General features: G+C 45.5%; 1 protein-coding gene and 2 non-coding genes across 3 annotated transcripts in view; 2 read left to right on the top strand and 1 right to left on the bottom strand.

Annotated features, from left to right (window-relative positions):
• The window catches only part of LOC140188910 (uncharacterized), an 838801-nt gene that overhangs the window by 592871 nt on the left and 230531 nt on the right, over nucleotides 1–15399 (bottom strand). The gene's annotated exons all lie outside the window — the stretch shown is intronic.
• Nucleotides 2316–2397, top strand: trnas-aga (transfer RNA serine (anticodon AGA)). Its single transcript has one exon. It is a non-coding gene; the product is annotated as a tRNA-Ser (tRNA).
• trnad-guc (transfer RNA aspartic acid (anticodon GUC)) lies at nucleotides 10358–10429 on the top strand. Its single transcript has one exon. It is a non-coding gene; the product is annotated as a tRNA-Asp (tRNA).

The raw sequence follows: 15399 nt of genomic DNA, 5'->3' as shown, positions 1-15399 counted from the left end.
GTAAGTCTGACCGTTCTGCCGTTACCCGACAGATGGACGCGTCCCACCTTGGTGTGCAGATGAAGTTGAGTTCTGGCTTGTCTGAGGATAAGTCCCGGCTCTCTGTCTATGTACTGTCCTGTCTCATGTTTGTGTCGTGTTAAAGATGAGTCCCGGCTTTTCGAAGTATAAATCCCGGCTCTATGTTTATGTACAGTTCGCAGTCTGTCTCCGAGTTTCAGCCTTCGAGTTATCAGCCTCTGCAGGCCTCAAGAACCAAGAGCCAAGACCCCAGCCTGAAGGCCTCAAGAGCCAAGTCCAAGACCCCAGCCTCAAGCCCCTAGACTCTAGACCCCAGCCACGTCTTGTCCTGTAGTTTTGTCCTGTCCTTGCCTGGTTCTAGGGCCCGAGCCCTAGTCCAGACTCAGGTTCTGGCTCTTTGTCCAGTCTCTGGCTCGGAGCCCAAGGCTAGGCTCCTAGTGCTTAGTTCCTTGTCCGGGTTCCCTGTCTTGTCCATGTCCTAACCCAAGTCTGTGTTCTCGTTCGTGCTCGTTTGCATCCTGTCACGTCTCTGCCCTAGTCAAGTCCTGTTCCTTGTACTTCAGTGTCTGTGTCTTCCTGTTGGGTCCACCATCTACGCCAACCGCCCCCTCCCCCCGCCATTGTGACAGTTTCAATCACTCCAGGCAGGGATTGACCCCAACATTCACACATTTGCATGTTATATTATATCAAATACACTTCACAATAACTTCTAATTTGGAAAAGATTTCTTAACCCGCAATTTACCTGAAGCAACGTTGTGTTTACTTTAAAATACCAAAATTTTCAGCTCATAAAATGGAAGATGTAAAACGGTTCCACAAAATTACATATTCACTTCCAAGTACGTGTCTGGTACAAAGATACTTGTTCTGTCTGCTTCTACTGTCCTTGAGCCGTTCGAGTTCTATGTTATGTTACATATTTGAAATCTTCCGTGGCCAACATCTCCTCCTTTTCCATCCACGGAAAATTCTGGGGATCACATTACTCTTTGTCTCAGTGAATATAGCACAAAAGGAACAGCAGAATTCATGACTATATCAAAAAATACCGATAAGGATTTAAAAATAATGTCATAACAAAAGCGTGAAGAAACATGATAACGTAACTAATTTCATACCATATATCAAGGAATTTAACAGGAATTAATAATTTTAAAATAGAACATAGCTATAAGAAATTAAACGATCAACAAAAAAAATTTAGAATGGCATGTGCTTTTCAAACACTGAACTTATTAAAATTGGCCTAAAAAAAAACAACACCGGGGGAAATACCTTGTGTAACCATCAGAACAAAGAGCAAAGCAATAATAACATGGGAAGTAAAACATATCCATTTAAACCTCAGTTCCAAACTTTATTCCAAAAGGGATGGATTCTGCAAAACGTCATTAGCTAAACCCACATAATATTTAATAGTCTTGGATAACAGAGCCCATAGTTTAATAACATTTTTAAAACATTAAAAACCAAAAAAAAACTTTGCAACTTAGTTCCCTTCTTGTCAGATATGCTTGAAGTATCAATGCGATGAGTATTATTCACCACACCAAGCAAATACCAACATACATTAGCCTCATTTCCTTTACACACTTCGTCCTACATGCAACCTTCAGTGGAGCCTTCGACCATTCTGAGGCCACTCATTAGCAGAATTCCAACACCAATCGCTTCTGAACAGCAGCGTGCTTTAATTACTACTGTGTGTTTAATCCATTGATGGATTATCTACCTTGGCTTGTTCACAACAGCTGTCCAGACTGCAGCCAAGTTAGAGGCAACTGAAAAACAACGTAGTCCAAAAAATACACAACACCCAGTGCTGAATTGTTTATTCCCCAGTAGGCTCAACCAAACAGATATCTCGGAGGCATTCCATGCATTCGTCAACTTGATTTTCCATCTATATGCTTTTTGAAATACTCCCTCTGACGTAATCTGACCTTTCTTACATGTTTTTTTCTGTCTCCCACTGTAAATTGTAGACCAGATCCGTGGCTACAATCCGAAAGCCTATAAAATACTCCCATCAGGGTCGTCTTAGCCGAGGAGTTTCTTAATCCCCGCAGAAGGATTCTACATCTCCCGATCCTGCTCTGCTCTGACTGAGACTCCATCCAATTCAGTGACTGATTTCCTGGTGAAAGGTCATGGAGCTGAAAGTGAATTCGGTTTCTCTTTTCTCAGACGCTAACAGATCTGCTGAATATTTCCAGCAATCCCCGCTTTTAGTTCAGGATCAACCCTGTTTATCTGACTCCGGGATTTGAATCCAGCTGTGAAGAACTTGTAGTCGTGGCCGAGTGGTTAAGGCGATGGACTAGAAATCCATTGGGGTTTCCCCGCGCAGGTTCGAATCCTGCCGACTACGTGTTTATATCGGTTTTGACGCCTTGATTCCTCTCACGGATGCAGATTGTAAAAAGCCAGTCGAAACACCGATCTGTGTTCGCCGCCTCCAAAACCAGAAGTGCACCTGAAGTTCCGCTTTTATTCAGCTGGGCTCTACGACGCAATCGGTCAGCGCGTTCGGCACTGTATCCGAAATGCTGGTGGTTCCAGCCTATTCAGGGACGCTGTTGATCCAGTGGCCTTCGCTGTACGCTCCGTGTGTTCCTAATACAGTCATTAAAAACCCACATAGAAAACAGAACACTACCACGACCTGTCTTGCTTACATTCATGTTGACATAAACTTAATATATTGTACATGGACGATCAAACCAACAGAAACTCTTACAGGGCACCAATGTATTTCATGTTTAAATTTGTTATCGCCACTTGAACCAGAAGGATCAATTCACTGAACTTCACTCACACCAACACTGACTGTTTCCACAACTCACTTTCAAACCGGACATTTCATGCTAGAGACATTTTTGCTTTGTTGTTGTTGTTATTACTTTCTCAGCTCACGCTAGCCTGAAGTACGGGGGTGCTGAAGCACACTCATTCTTCAATAACTCCGGACTTCGGGCCATTCTACTGGTGCATAGTATAGTGGTTTTCAGCAGATTTACAGAAATATTGCTTTGCTGGCCTAACTGTTTAATGCTATTGTGTAGTGACTTTGAGATGATAGTTGTTGATATTACCATTGGGACAATATATACCCTGTTCATGCTCGATCGTCTTTCAGTTTCTTCTTTCAATTCAGTATAGTTCTGGTGCTTTTCACTTGTTAATTGTTGTAGGTTATGTGTGCTTGCAATGGCTATATCGATTATGTACGTTGTAATTGCCTTTTAATCCAGTAATATTATATATGCAGACGGTTATTATAGATTGTCCTGTAATGGATCAGTCATAAAATAATTGTACGACTCTGACCCTAATCTAGAACAGGGTTGTACTTATAGTAAGGTTTATGAGTTTGCATTTTAAAGCAGTGATGTTTGTCAATTGACTGTCCCTGTGTAAGCAATCAGATTGAGTTAAACTGCTGCTCCATCCTGTAATGTGTTGGATTGTTTCTGGTGTCTCTTGTCATTTTCTGCAATTATCGACTTTAATTTGTTGGGCTTTTATTATGGATTTGTAACATTTTTGTGTTAAACACCTGGCCCTGTAATGCCACAACGAACCCCTCTGTTTCTGGGAAGATGTCTCCAACTCTGACCCAAGCGTTCCACGTCTCCTTCTTCACACCCTGTCTGCTCAGATTATGGGGATGTTTTCCATGGAGGGTTGCTGCTCCATTAGTTAACTTTATTTGATTATTATTTTGCGTTTTTGTACTTTCAGTCTGTTATGTTTTCTGCATTGATTGTCCGTCTTGTGTGCACTCTTTCATTGATTATATTTTGTTTCTTTCACTTACTGTGAATCCTCTCGAGAATATGCATCTAATAGTAGCATATTTGTGCTTTGATACTGAATTTACTTTGAACTCTGAAGTGTTCTGCGCTGCTACACAGGACCCGGACCCTCGGTTCCCTCCAGTGGCCGGTCGCTGGTACTGCCTTACGGATCTCACCGCGACTCTCCGGGTCGTTTTGTGAATCCAGGAGCAGGGACGTTTCGCTTCTTGTTCACATCAACGTGCAAGTTAAATAAAGCGGCGACTTGCTGCTCCTCTGCGAAGTTCACGGGTCGGTCACATTTGTAGAAAGGGAAACAGATAATGTTTCAGGCGGAGCCCCATTCGTCACCACTAGGAAAGAGAGAAAATAAGGTATTTTTCAGTTTCAGACAAAGTGGGCGAACATGATCAGGCAGAAGAAAAGCCGCGGATCTGGTGAGACCAAGTGAGTGACTGACTGTTATCATCGGGACTTTTGTTTCTATGTTATATGTACAACAGAACTGTGGGGAATGCCCAGGACAGCAGTCTATGGCAATGAAAGGAGTGGGGGGGGAAGGAATCAAAAACCAGGTGGGCGGCGATCAATGATGGGTATCTTTTGGCACAAGAATCAGAGTAACGCACACAAAACACTGGGGCATCTCAGCAGGTCAGTCAGCATCTATGGAGAGGAATAAAAAACCATGTTCCTTCATCAGTACTGGAAAGGAAGGTGGAAGAAGCCAGAATAAGAGAGTCGGGGAAGAGAAGGGATTCACGCTACAAAGTGATAGGTGAAGCCAGATGAGGAAGGAGGGTAGATAACTTGGGGAAAGGAGATTGAAAACTGGGAGGTGACAGGTGAGGAAGGAGGGTAGATATGGGAAAAGGGGAGTATTGAAAACTGGGAGGTGACAGGTGAGGAAGGAGGGTAGATATGTTGGGGAAAGGGGAGATTGAAAACTGGGAGGTGATAAGTGGAGCCAGTTGAGAACAAGAGGTAGATATATTGGGGACAGTGCAGTATTGAAAACTGGGGGCCATAGGAGAAGCCAGGTTAAGATGGAAGTTAGATATGCTGGGTAAAGAGGAATATTTGAGAGGCTGGGCGGTGATTGGTGGAAAAGGAAAAGGGTTGAAAGGCAGAAATCAGTTTGGAGGGGCGGGTTGACTAGAGAGAGGCGGTAAACATGTGGGGAAACGTGAAGACTTAAGAGGGAATCCGGAACAGAAAATTAAAGCAAAAGGAGGAGAATGGAGAGATTAGCGGGTTAGAGAAATCGACGTTCATTCCATCAGATTGAGGGCTACCCAGACGGAATATGAAGTGTTGCTCCTCCATCCCGAGCGTGGCTTCATCGTGGCAGTAGAGGAATCCACGACCAACATGTCAGAATGGGAATGCGCAGCAGAATTAAAATGGTTGACCATTGGGAAATCCTACTCGTTGCGGACGGAGCAAAGTTGTTCCACAAAATGTTTCCCCAATCTATCTTGCGTCTTGCAGTTGTAGATGAGGCCGTATTGGAGCATCCGATACAGTATATGACCCAGAGAAGCTCACAACTGAAGTGTTTCCTCACCTGGAAGGACTGTTTGGGACTCTGAATGTTGTGAGGGAGGAGGTGAACGGCCAGGCGCAGCACTTCCTCCGTTTGGATAAATGCCAGAAGGGAAATCAGTGGGAGTGTGTAGTCGTGGCCGAATTGTTTGGCGATGCACCCTGAAACCATTGGGATTTCCTCGCGCAGCTTCGAGTCCTGACTACGGTGTACTTCCAACATTTTCTGTTTGACTCTCTGATGCAAACCAGTCATGTAGATTGTGAAAAACCGAGTCCCGCCCAGCAGCGATTGTCGGTCACGTTCTACAACACAGAATTGAACCATTTATTCCTACTTTCCACAAAACTTGTCTCTGCGGCGCATCGGTGAGCGCGTCCGGCTGTTAACCGACAGGCTGGCGGCCACTGATCCGGCAGATTTGTTTCTGTTGTGTTTCATTGGCAGCTGGGAAACGCTGCGCTGAAGGGAGGCCGGGGCTCCCTACTGCGGCCGCGATGGGAATTTAAACTGTTATATTTTAGACACATGTACCGAGATACAGTGAAAACCTTCTCGTTCATACTGTCCATGGAGATAAAATCATTGCACAGTGCGTTAAGATCGCACAAGGTAAAGCAACGACAGAGTGCAGAATAAAGTGTAACAGCGACAGGGAAAGCACAGTGCAGGTAAATAATAAGGTGCTGCATCATAACGAGGTGACTTGTGAGGACAAACGTACACCTTATCGTACTAAGAAACGATTCAGTAGATAAAACAATGGGATTGAAACTATCCATGAGCCTGTGATACGTTCTTTCAGGCTCTTCTGCTTTCTGCCCGATGGAAAGAGGATACAGACAGTCGTTTTTCAGGTAGGTAGGAAGTTTAAAAATACAAGAGTAAACTTCAGACGATGGCAATCGGATAGGGGACAAAACTAGCGGAGGAACTTACGCTTTTTGCGTCTGTCATTTTATGTTGATACCAGCAGTATGTTAGAAATTCCGGATGTCACCTGGACCAGATGAACTACACCGCGGGTTTATGAAAGAAGTGGGTGACGATATCACGGAAGCGTTAATAGTGATTATTCAGGAATGACTGGATTCTGGAATGGTTCAGACGACAGGAAAATTGCAAAAATAATTTTAAGTTTACAAAAGACAAGATATTACGGACCGGTTGGCATGGATTTTATGTTGGGAAAATGCTGTAGTCCATTCGTAAGGATGTGCTTTCAGGCGTCTGATAAAATAGTCCGGCCAACATGGTTTTCTTAGAGAAATCTGGCCACACAGATCTGTTGGAATTCTTTGGAGAAATAGCAGTCGAGATAGAGAAAGGAGAGTCAGTGGGTGTTGTTAACTGGGATTTTCAAAAGACCTTTGTCAAGTGATGCAAAAAGGTTGCTAAACAAAACTAGAGCTCATGGTATTGCAGGAAAGATACGAGAATCGAAAATATATTGGCGACTGTTGGGAGGTAAAGTCTGGGAATAAATATGGCATTTTCAGTCGTTTGTCGGTAACTAGGTGTCTTCTGGAGGGGTCTCTGCCTTGTACCTTATCTGTCAATGATCTGGATGACGAAATTGATGGCTTTGTATGTGATAGAAAATTAGATGGAGGGGCTGGTAATATTGATGAGGCAGGAAGTCTGCAGAAGGTCTTGGAGAATGGGCAACTAAGTGGAAGCTGGGATACAGAGTACGATAATGTATGGTCAGGCACATTGACAGAAAGACTATTTCCCAAATAGGGAGCAAATTCAGAAATCAGACGTGCAAATGTGCTGGAGAGTTCTCGTGCAGGATTCCCTAAAGGATAAGTTGCGGGTTGAGTTGGTGGTAAGAAAGACAAATACAATTTTAGCATTCATTCCGCCAGGACTAGCACCTAAAAGCAAGGTTATAATGAAGATGAATTGTAAGACATTGATCAGATTCATTTGGAGCATCGTAGACAATTGTGGGCCCATTTCTGATAAAGGATGCGCTGGCATTGGAGTGGGCCCAGGGGAGTCTCACGAGAATGATCCCGGAATGAAACGGTGAAGATACAAGGAGCATTTGACGGCTCTGAGCCTCTACTCATTGGAATTCAGATAAATGAGGGAGCATCTCATGGAAACCTATCAAATATTGAGCGGCCTGGATAGAGTGGATGTGGAGAGGATGTTAGTTCAGATTCTCTGACCCTCAGCGTTGATGTTGAGCCCAATCGACCCGGGACATAGTGATAGGATCCCATGAAAATGTCCTTCTGCCTCACTATCTGTGTGGTAGCAGTTGTCATGGCCGAGTGATTAGGCGACACACCAGAAATTCATTGAGGTTTCACTGCACAAGTTCCACTGCGGGAGAGGCGGGTCCTCTCAGAGTAATCCGTGTCCACGTAATTCCAAATTTCTTCATTCCTTCTACCAAAGTGTTATTTGTTTCGCCGTCTCGTGATGAAACTATGGAATAAGGAAATTAAAACCCTTTATTGCATTGCGCTTCAAGGGTCTTGTTATGAATTCAGGGTGTTCATTGGAAATTCTATCGGGTGAGTCACTCTTGACATTCGAGAGATCTGCCGCCAACATGGACTGAACTGCTTTCCTGTTGAGCCGCACATCCTCAGAATTCCAAATCTCAGGGTTCACTGAGTGTGTGAAGAAATTAGATTATTCTGGAGAGTATCGGCGATCAATGCCTAAGGTGTCCTGAATGGACAAATCTAGTGTCCCTTTGCCGCACCCACTCAGTCATTTAAGGTATCCTTCCTCAGGTAGGGTCCCCTGACTGCCGGCAAGCGAGCGGAGTTGTCTGGATGTCCCGTTCTCAGAGGGAGATAGAGGCAGATTCTATTAATGAGTAATGACTCAACTATTCAAAACATATTTATTTTCAGATTTGCCTTCATCCAGGCAGCCACAAACCAAGAAACTCGAATAACCCAATTAAAAAAACACTAAAAACCACTGCGCAGAGAAAGAGAAAGAAAAAAAAAACGTTATGCAAACAAGAGAAGCAAGCTAACAGCATCTCGAAACAGACTGGGTAACGGATCTGCTCCCGGAGCATCCGGAGTAGGCCGAAATCCTCGAACCCCAGTTTTCACATCAGCAGGACAGAAAAGCACAGCAGCCGGATCTGCTGCGATCCTTTTGATTCTGTTATTTATTCAATTAGCTATACGGCACGAGATGTTAACGACACTTCTGGATACAATAAATTAACCCACCTAGGTGTGAGTCAACACATCGTAAAGTTCAAAATACCCAATAACAGTGTCCTCCGATAATCTCGGCTGCAACTCAGCTGGTGTCCATTGTTCGAACCATTGATGTCTATCCCAATGAACAACCCAGAGGCAAAGAGAGAGAACGCGGAAGAGACACAGTGGAAGAGTAACTGAATGTGTAACAGCAGGGCCACTGAAACCGGACTCATTAAATAACGTACAACACATTCACGGCTGACATGTCGTGAACGAGGCCTCCGGAAGGGTCGGAGCACAGAGGCAATAACAGGACGGGGCAGGAGGTAGCAAGCACTGAATGACAGACAGAGTCACGGGCAGAGAGACACGCGAGGAAATAAACCACCAAACAGCAGCTCGCGAGGGGAACGATGTGACGTCAGCAAAGAATCGACAAATAAAAATGAAGGAAAAGAATGGGAAGCGTCCACAACGGAGCAGCTCAGCACCACGTTCAGCCAACAGCAGAGTGGCGCAGCGGGAGCGCGCTGGGCCCATGGTCGTCCAGTCGGTAGAAACCAGCTCCGACTTATCAAGTTTACCGCGGATTCGAGAATTGAAAACTTTGGCATTCTGTAAACTAACTGGAGTGTTGAATGCATGGGATGTTCGCAAGGATTTTGCCAGAGATGGAGAGTTCCGGTATAAACCGAGGCTGGATAGACTGCGGGCGTTTCCATGGAGCGCTGGAGATGACGGAGGTCTTTGTAGGTCATATCAAATTAACGGGGGCCGTTCAGAATAGTAGGAAACTGTCCTGACGTGTGTAAACCGAGACAGCATGAGAGGAAGAACTTCATGCAGATGGCGGCTGGAAACTGGAACCGATGCCGGAGTGGCTAGTGGAGGCACGTATTCCAACAATATTAGAGAATTGCCTGGATGAGCACCTGAATCATCAAGGCACGGAAGGCAATAGCTGATAAGTGAGATTCTTTTCTGGTGGGATTGGTACTTGACTCTCAACATCGACGTGACGGGCCGAAAGGCCTGTTTCAGGGTTGAATGATTCTGTGATTCTAGATTACATTTGTTAATCGCATTAAAGGGTTTAATTTAATCGTGTATTGGAGAGAGGGATCGCTTAGGATATAAATAGACAGAGTGGTGAGTGGACTGAGAACACTCAGTGTGAACACATCATCCGACGTGTTTTGGTGTGTCCTAGTTTGTTGTGAGAATCTGGTTCATAGTGACAGCAGGAAGCTGCATTGGTCGGTCCATCGGGAAAATGTGAAAGACAGGAAATCCACCCTTGATCCACTTGATAGCCCAGTGTGAATAATAATTTTACACTCTCTTCGATTTAAATAATTTGGGGAATTCGTACCCGAGTTGGCAGGTTAGGCCCATTCGGACTGTAGAAGTCCGCACGGATCGGGTTCTATGAGACGTTTACATCTGATAGATTCGATGAAAGAATATTAAAAGTCGATTAACTACGATCATCGGAAATGGAACCTGCGTCAATTGCCTGGAAGACAGATATGTTCACCATTATATCACCATCGTTCCATCATTCTGCAGGAGACTCGTGTCCTGAACTGTCTTCAGTGGTCTATGACTGTGACTCGGACTGCTTTCTGAATCAGGTCACTCCGATGCAGTTCCTGTTATGTCAAGTTGTGGTCGCCATCCTCCCACAGACCGGAGGTAAGTGAGTAAAATCACTTCCAAACTCGAAGAGCTGCACATCGTTTGCTGTTTGTCGCATTACAAAACCGGAATAATATATATTCGGATACCACCACCAATTCCTCGTTAGTATAGTGGTTAGTATCCCCGCCTGTCACGCGGGAGACCGGGGTTCAATTCCCCGACGGGGAGATACAAATTTTACTGCATTCGTCAAGCTGAATACTGTCTTAAAAAGACAAATAAAAGAGGAAAAAGTATTCGGTGTTGAAGCGATCAGTCCATTGGACATTGGGGAGGTGAAATACCTCGGGCTCTTGTGAGCTGAACCGCCTCTTCAGGTCAGTGAAAGCCGAATCAGCTTCGGAACCCCAACAAAAAGTTTGGTAGGCGAGGTAAGTCGGTAAGGAGCGCCGCCACTCGACTGTAATCCCTGATAAAACGGCGATAACAGTTTGCAAACCACCAAAACCGCTGAAGTTGATTGCGAGACGTGGGTCTGGGCCATTCTTCCAACGCCCGGATCTTATCAGGAGCTGCCCTCACCTGCCCGCTGTCGATGATATCGCCAAGGAGATGACCAAAGGGACGTCGAACTTACATTTCTTGGCCTCCACAACTAACCTGCTCTCCCACAGTCTCTGGAGGACTAGTCGGACAAGGTGAACGTGTTTCTGGGGGCTGCTAGAAAATATTAAGATGTCATCTAGGTAGACGAACACGAAGCGTTTAATGAAGTCCCGCAGCACATCACTGATTAGGGCTTGAAAAACGGCGGGGCATTTGTGTGGCTCAGACGTGTATTAAAGGCCGTCTTCTACTCGGCTCCCTCCCTCATCCTGACTAGATGGTAGGCGCTACGATGGTCCAACTTTGAGAAGATGGTGGCTCCCTGAAATGGTTCAAATGTCGAGTTAATCAAGGATAGTGGGTACTTATTTTTAACTGTTATATTGTTCAGGCCTCGGTAATCAATACAGGCACGAACTGACCCATCCTCCTTCTATCCAAAGAAGAAACCGGCGCCTACCGGCGAGGATAAAGGTCGTATAATGCCCGCCGAGAGGGACGCACTAATGTATTGTCCGAGAGGGACGCACTAATGCACTGTCCGGTCGGGATAAGTTATAAAGACGACTGCTAGTTAACGAGGCCCCGGCCAGCAGGAAGATAGCGCAATCATACGGGCGGTGCGGGGGCAGGGAAAGAGCCCGTTGTTTGCTGAATACCTGTCCCAGGTTATGCTATTCTGCGGGGACTCCGGACAAGTCCAGTGGTTCCAATACAGGTGGGGTGTGTTGTAATTAGAGGAACTGGGAATGATTGAAAATCAGACGAGGGGATTAAGGCCCATTTAAGGAGGTAATAGCAAGATGGGGAATAGCCAGACGGGCCTATGGCAATGGGTTAAACTTCAACTGCCACTTTTCAGCCCTATTTTGCATCCTAGCGATGTCCCGATTTAAACTCTGTCAGCCCTCCACACTATCCAAATATCCCCAACATTTGTGTTATCAGCAAATTTAGTAACGTACCCCTCCAATTTCTCATCCAAGTCAGTTATAAAAATCACGATCAGAAGGGGTCCCTGAAAAGAACTCTGAGGCAGATCGCTGGTCACTGATATCCAATCTGAATATGATCCGTCTACAATATTTTTTTGCTATCTATGGGCAAGCGAATTCTGGGTCAACAAAGCAATGTCTCCTTGCTTTCTTAGTAAGCCTTGCATGGACTACCTTATCAAATCCCTTCCCTTGCTGAAATCCATACAATCGCCAAGGTCCTTTTGCATAGTGAATAGTACCTGTGCTGTCTCCTCTGGTTCCGCACACACTTTTCCATTGTCACGGTTCATTGATCCTATTTTCTCGCATCTTATCCTCTCGCCCTTCACAGACCTGTCGATTGCCTTAGGGTCTTCCTTAAACTGCTCGCCAAGGCCTTTTCATGGCTCCTTCTGGCTCTCCTAATTTAATTTTCAAGCTCCTTCCTGCTAGCCTTATCATTTTATATATCTCTATCAATACCTAGTTTTTTAAACATTTCGTAAGCCTTTCTTCTTGACTATATTTTCATTATGTGTACACCATGGTTCCTGTACCGTAGCATCTCTTTTCTGTCTCATTGACACCTATCTATGCAGAAAGCCACGCAAATATCCCCTGAACATTTGCAACATTTCTGCCATGCATTCTCCTGAGAACTCTGTTCCTTCTAAGTCTCTGCCTGATAGCTTCATATTTCCCTCTACCTCCAGTTAAATGCTCTTGTTACTTGTCTGTTCCTATTCCTCTCCAATGCTATGGTAAAGGAGATAAAATTGTGATCGCTGCCTCAAAAATGCTCTCCCACAGTCACGGTCCGGATCGGCGTCCCTTTAAAATTACTTTGTTTATGATACGATCCGGACCGTTGACTCCCTGTTTCCCTTTGGTTCCATGTTTTCCCGTATCCCTCGGGCTTGGTGATTGGAGGCAATTTGCTCTCGGTTGAACCGGCAGTTTATAGTTTCTGGCTTTCAGCCGTTCGGCGCGACAGCGTTTGCAAAGTCAGCGAAAGTACTGCGAGCCCATGTCATCTGGACGGAGAAAGCCTAGTCTCTTCCCGGAGCAAGTGCCAGCAAGCCGCCTTCCCTTGTCAGTACGGGTCAGTCAAAGTTAACCCGCTGTGGTGAGTCATGAGCTCGCCGCGGCTTGAAGCGTACTTGAGCCCAGTTATAGGTCTGTCCATTATTCTGTGGTCTCCGTATCCATGTCGTACGTCTAAAAGCGATCCCGGCCTTGTACCAAGGAATACTGGGTCACTGTGTCAAGAAGATTCCCGACTCCGTCATGTGTTTACGGAGGATTCCCGGCTCAGTGTTTTATGTCCTGTGTCTGAGTCTGTGCCGTGAATAAAACAGAATTCCTGTCTCCGGAGGCTCCAAGTCTCAAGTCCTGGCCCTGCCGGCTCCAAGTGCCGAGTGCTGAGCCCGGTGGCTCCAAGTGCCGAGTGCTGAGCCCGGTGGCTCCAAGTGCCGAGTGCTGAGCCCGGCGGCTCCAAGTCCCGAGACCTGGCCCCGGTGGCTCCAAGTACTAGGTCCTGGCCCTGGCGGTCCGTGATTCCGACTCCTAGCCCATACCCTTATTCCCAGCCTTGTCTCAGGTCTGAGTCCTTGTCCAGTTCACTATTCTTGCTTCTGCTTTGCACCGAGCAATAAAATTAATATAAGTTAACCTCACATGATGTGTTTGAGTCTTGCATTTTGTTCCACCCTTGCTCCCAGCACAGCCCACTGAGATACCTGACACCTGACCAGGTTCATTTACCAACAGTAGATCAAGTGCAGCCACTCCTCTTGTAGGCTTATCTATATATTGTGACAGGTAACCTTCCTGAACACATTTAAACTCTACCCCATCTTAACACCTAGCACCAGGGATATGCCAGTCAATATTGGGCAAATTAAAATCTCCCACCACGTCAACAATTATTTGTTACACCTTTCCAGAATTTGTCTCCCTATCTGCTCCTCGATGTCTCTGTTACTATTGGATGATCTATATATTTAAAAAAAAACACTCAGTAGAGTTATTAACCCCTTCCTGTTCCTATTGTCCACCCACGGAGACGCAGTAGACAAGCCCTCCATCACTTCCTCCTTTTCTGAGCCGTGATGCTGTCTCTGATCAGCAGTGACTCGATCCGACCACTTTTGCCTCCCTGCCTGTCCTTTCTGAAACAGCTGAAGCCTGGCAGTCTGAGAACTTAAGACAATAAGACCATAAGATATAAAATCGTAAGCTATTCGGTACATCGAGTCTGCTCTGCCATTCAATCATTGGCTGATCCAATTCTTCCGGTCATCCCCACTCCCCTGCTTTCACCCTATACCCTTTGATGCCCTGGCTAATCAAGAGCTTATCTATATCTGCCTTGAATACACCCACTGACTTGTCATCCACAGCCGCTAGTGGCAACAAATTCCACAGACGTACCACCCTCTGACTAAAGGAATCTCAGTTCTTAAAGGACACCTTCAATCCCGAAGTCGTGCCCTCTTGTCCTATAATCGACTATTATGGGAAATAACCTTGCCATATCTAATGTCTTCAGGCCTGTTAATTCGAAATGTTTCTATAAGATCTCACGCTCCTCCCCCCCCCCCCCCCCCGCACTCTCCTGAACGCAGCGGAATACAGCTCAAGCGTTTCCAGACGTTGCTCATACGGTAACCCTTTCATTCCTGGAATGATTTTCGAGAAGCTTCTCTGAACCCTTTCCAATGTCAATATATTATTTCTCAAATAAGGAGCACAAAACTGCTAATAATACCCCAATTCTGGTCTCATGAGTGCCTTATAGATCCTCACCAATCACATCCCTGCTCTTGTATTCCATACCTCTGGAAATGAATGGCAACACTGCATTCGCGTTCTTCACAACCGATTTAACCTGGAGGTTAACCTTTAGGTCATTTAGCACAAGGACTCCCAAGTCCCTTTGCATCTCTGCATTTTGAATTCTCTACCCATCTAAATAATGGTCTGCCCGTTTATTTCTTCCACCAAGGTGCATTACCATACACTTTCCAACATTTTCCTTCATTTGCCACGATTTTGCCCATTCCCCTAAACTATCCAAGTCTCTCTGCAGGCTCTCTGTTTCCTCAAGAGTACCCGTTCCTCCACCTCTTTTTTGTATCATCGGCAAATTTAGCCACAAATCCATTAATTCCGTAGGATAAATCATTGATATACATCGTAAAAAGCAGTGGTCCCAACACCGACCCCGGTGGAACTGCAATGGTAACCGACAGCGAACCAGAATAGGATCCCTTTATTCTCACTCCCTGTTTTCCGCCGTCCAGCTAATGCTACGCCCAAGCAAGTAACTTCCCTATAGTTCCATGGGCGCTTAGCTTGCTAAGCGCTTCATGTGCGGCACCTTATCAAAGGCCTTTCGGAAACCCAAGTACACCACGTCTACTACATCCCCGTTGTCTACCCTGCTTATAATTTCTTCAAAGGATTGTAGTACGTTTGTCAGTCAGGATGTCCCTTTCAGGAAACCATACTGGTTTTATCCTACCTTGTGATGTCGCTCCAGGTACTCCGTAAACTCTTTCTTAACAATAGATTCCAACAGCTTCCCAAGCACTGATATCAGGATAACAGGTC

The sequence above is a fragment of the Mobula birostris genome, chromosome 28 (assembly GCF_030028105.1).
Source record: "Mobula birostris isolate sMobBir1 chromosome 28, sMobBir1.hap1, whole genome shotgun sequence".
NCBI classification, from domain to species: domain Eukaryota; kingdom Metazoa; phylum Chordata; class Chondrichthyes; order Myliobatiformes; family Myliobatidae; genus Mobula; species Mobula birostris.
This window is presented reverse-complemented; position numbering and strand designations above follow the sequence as displayed.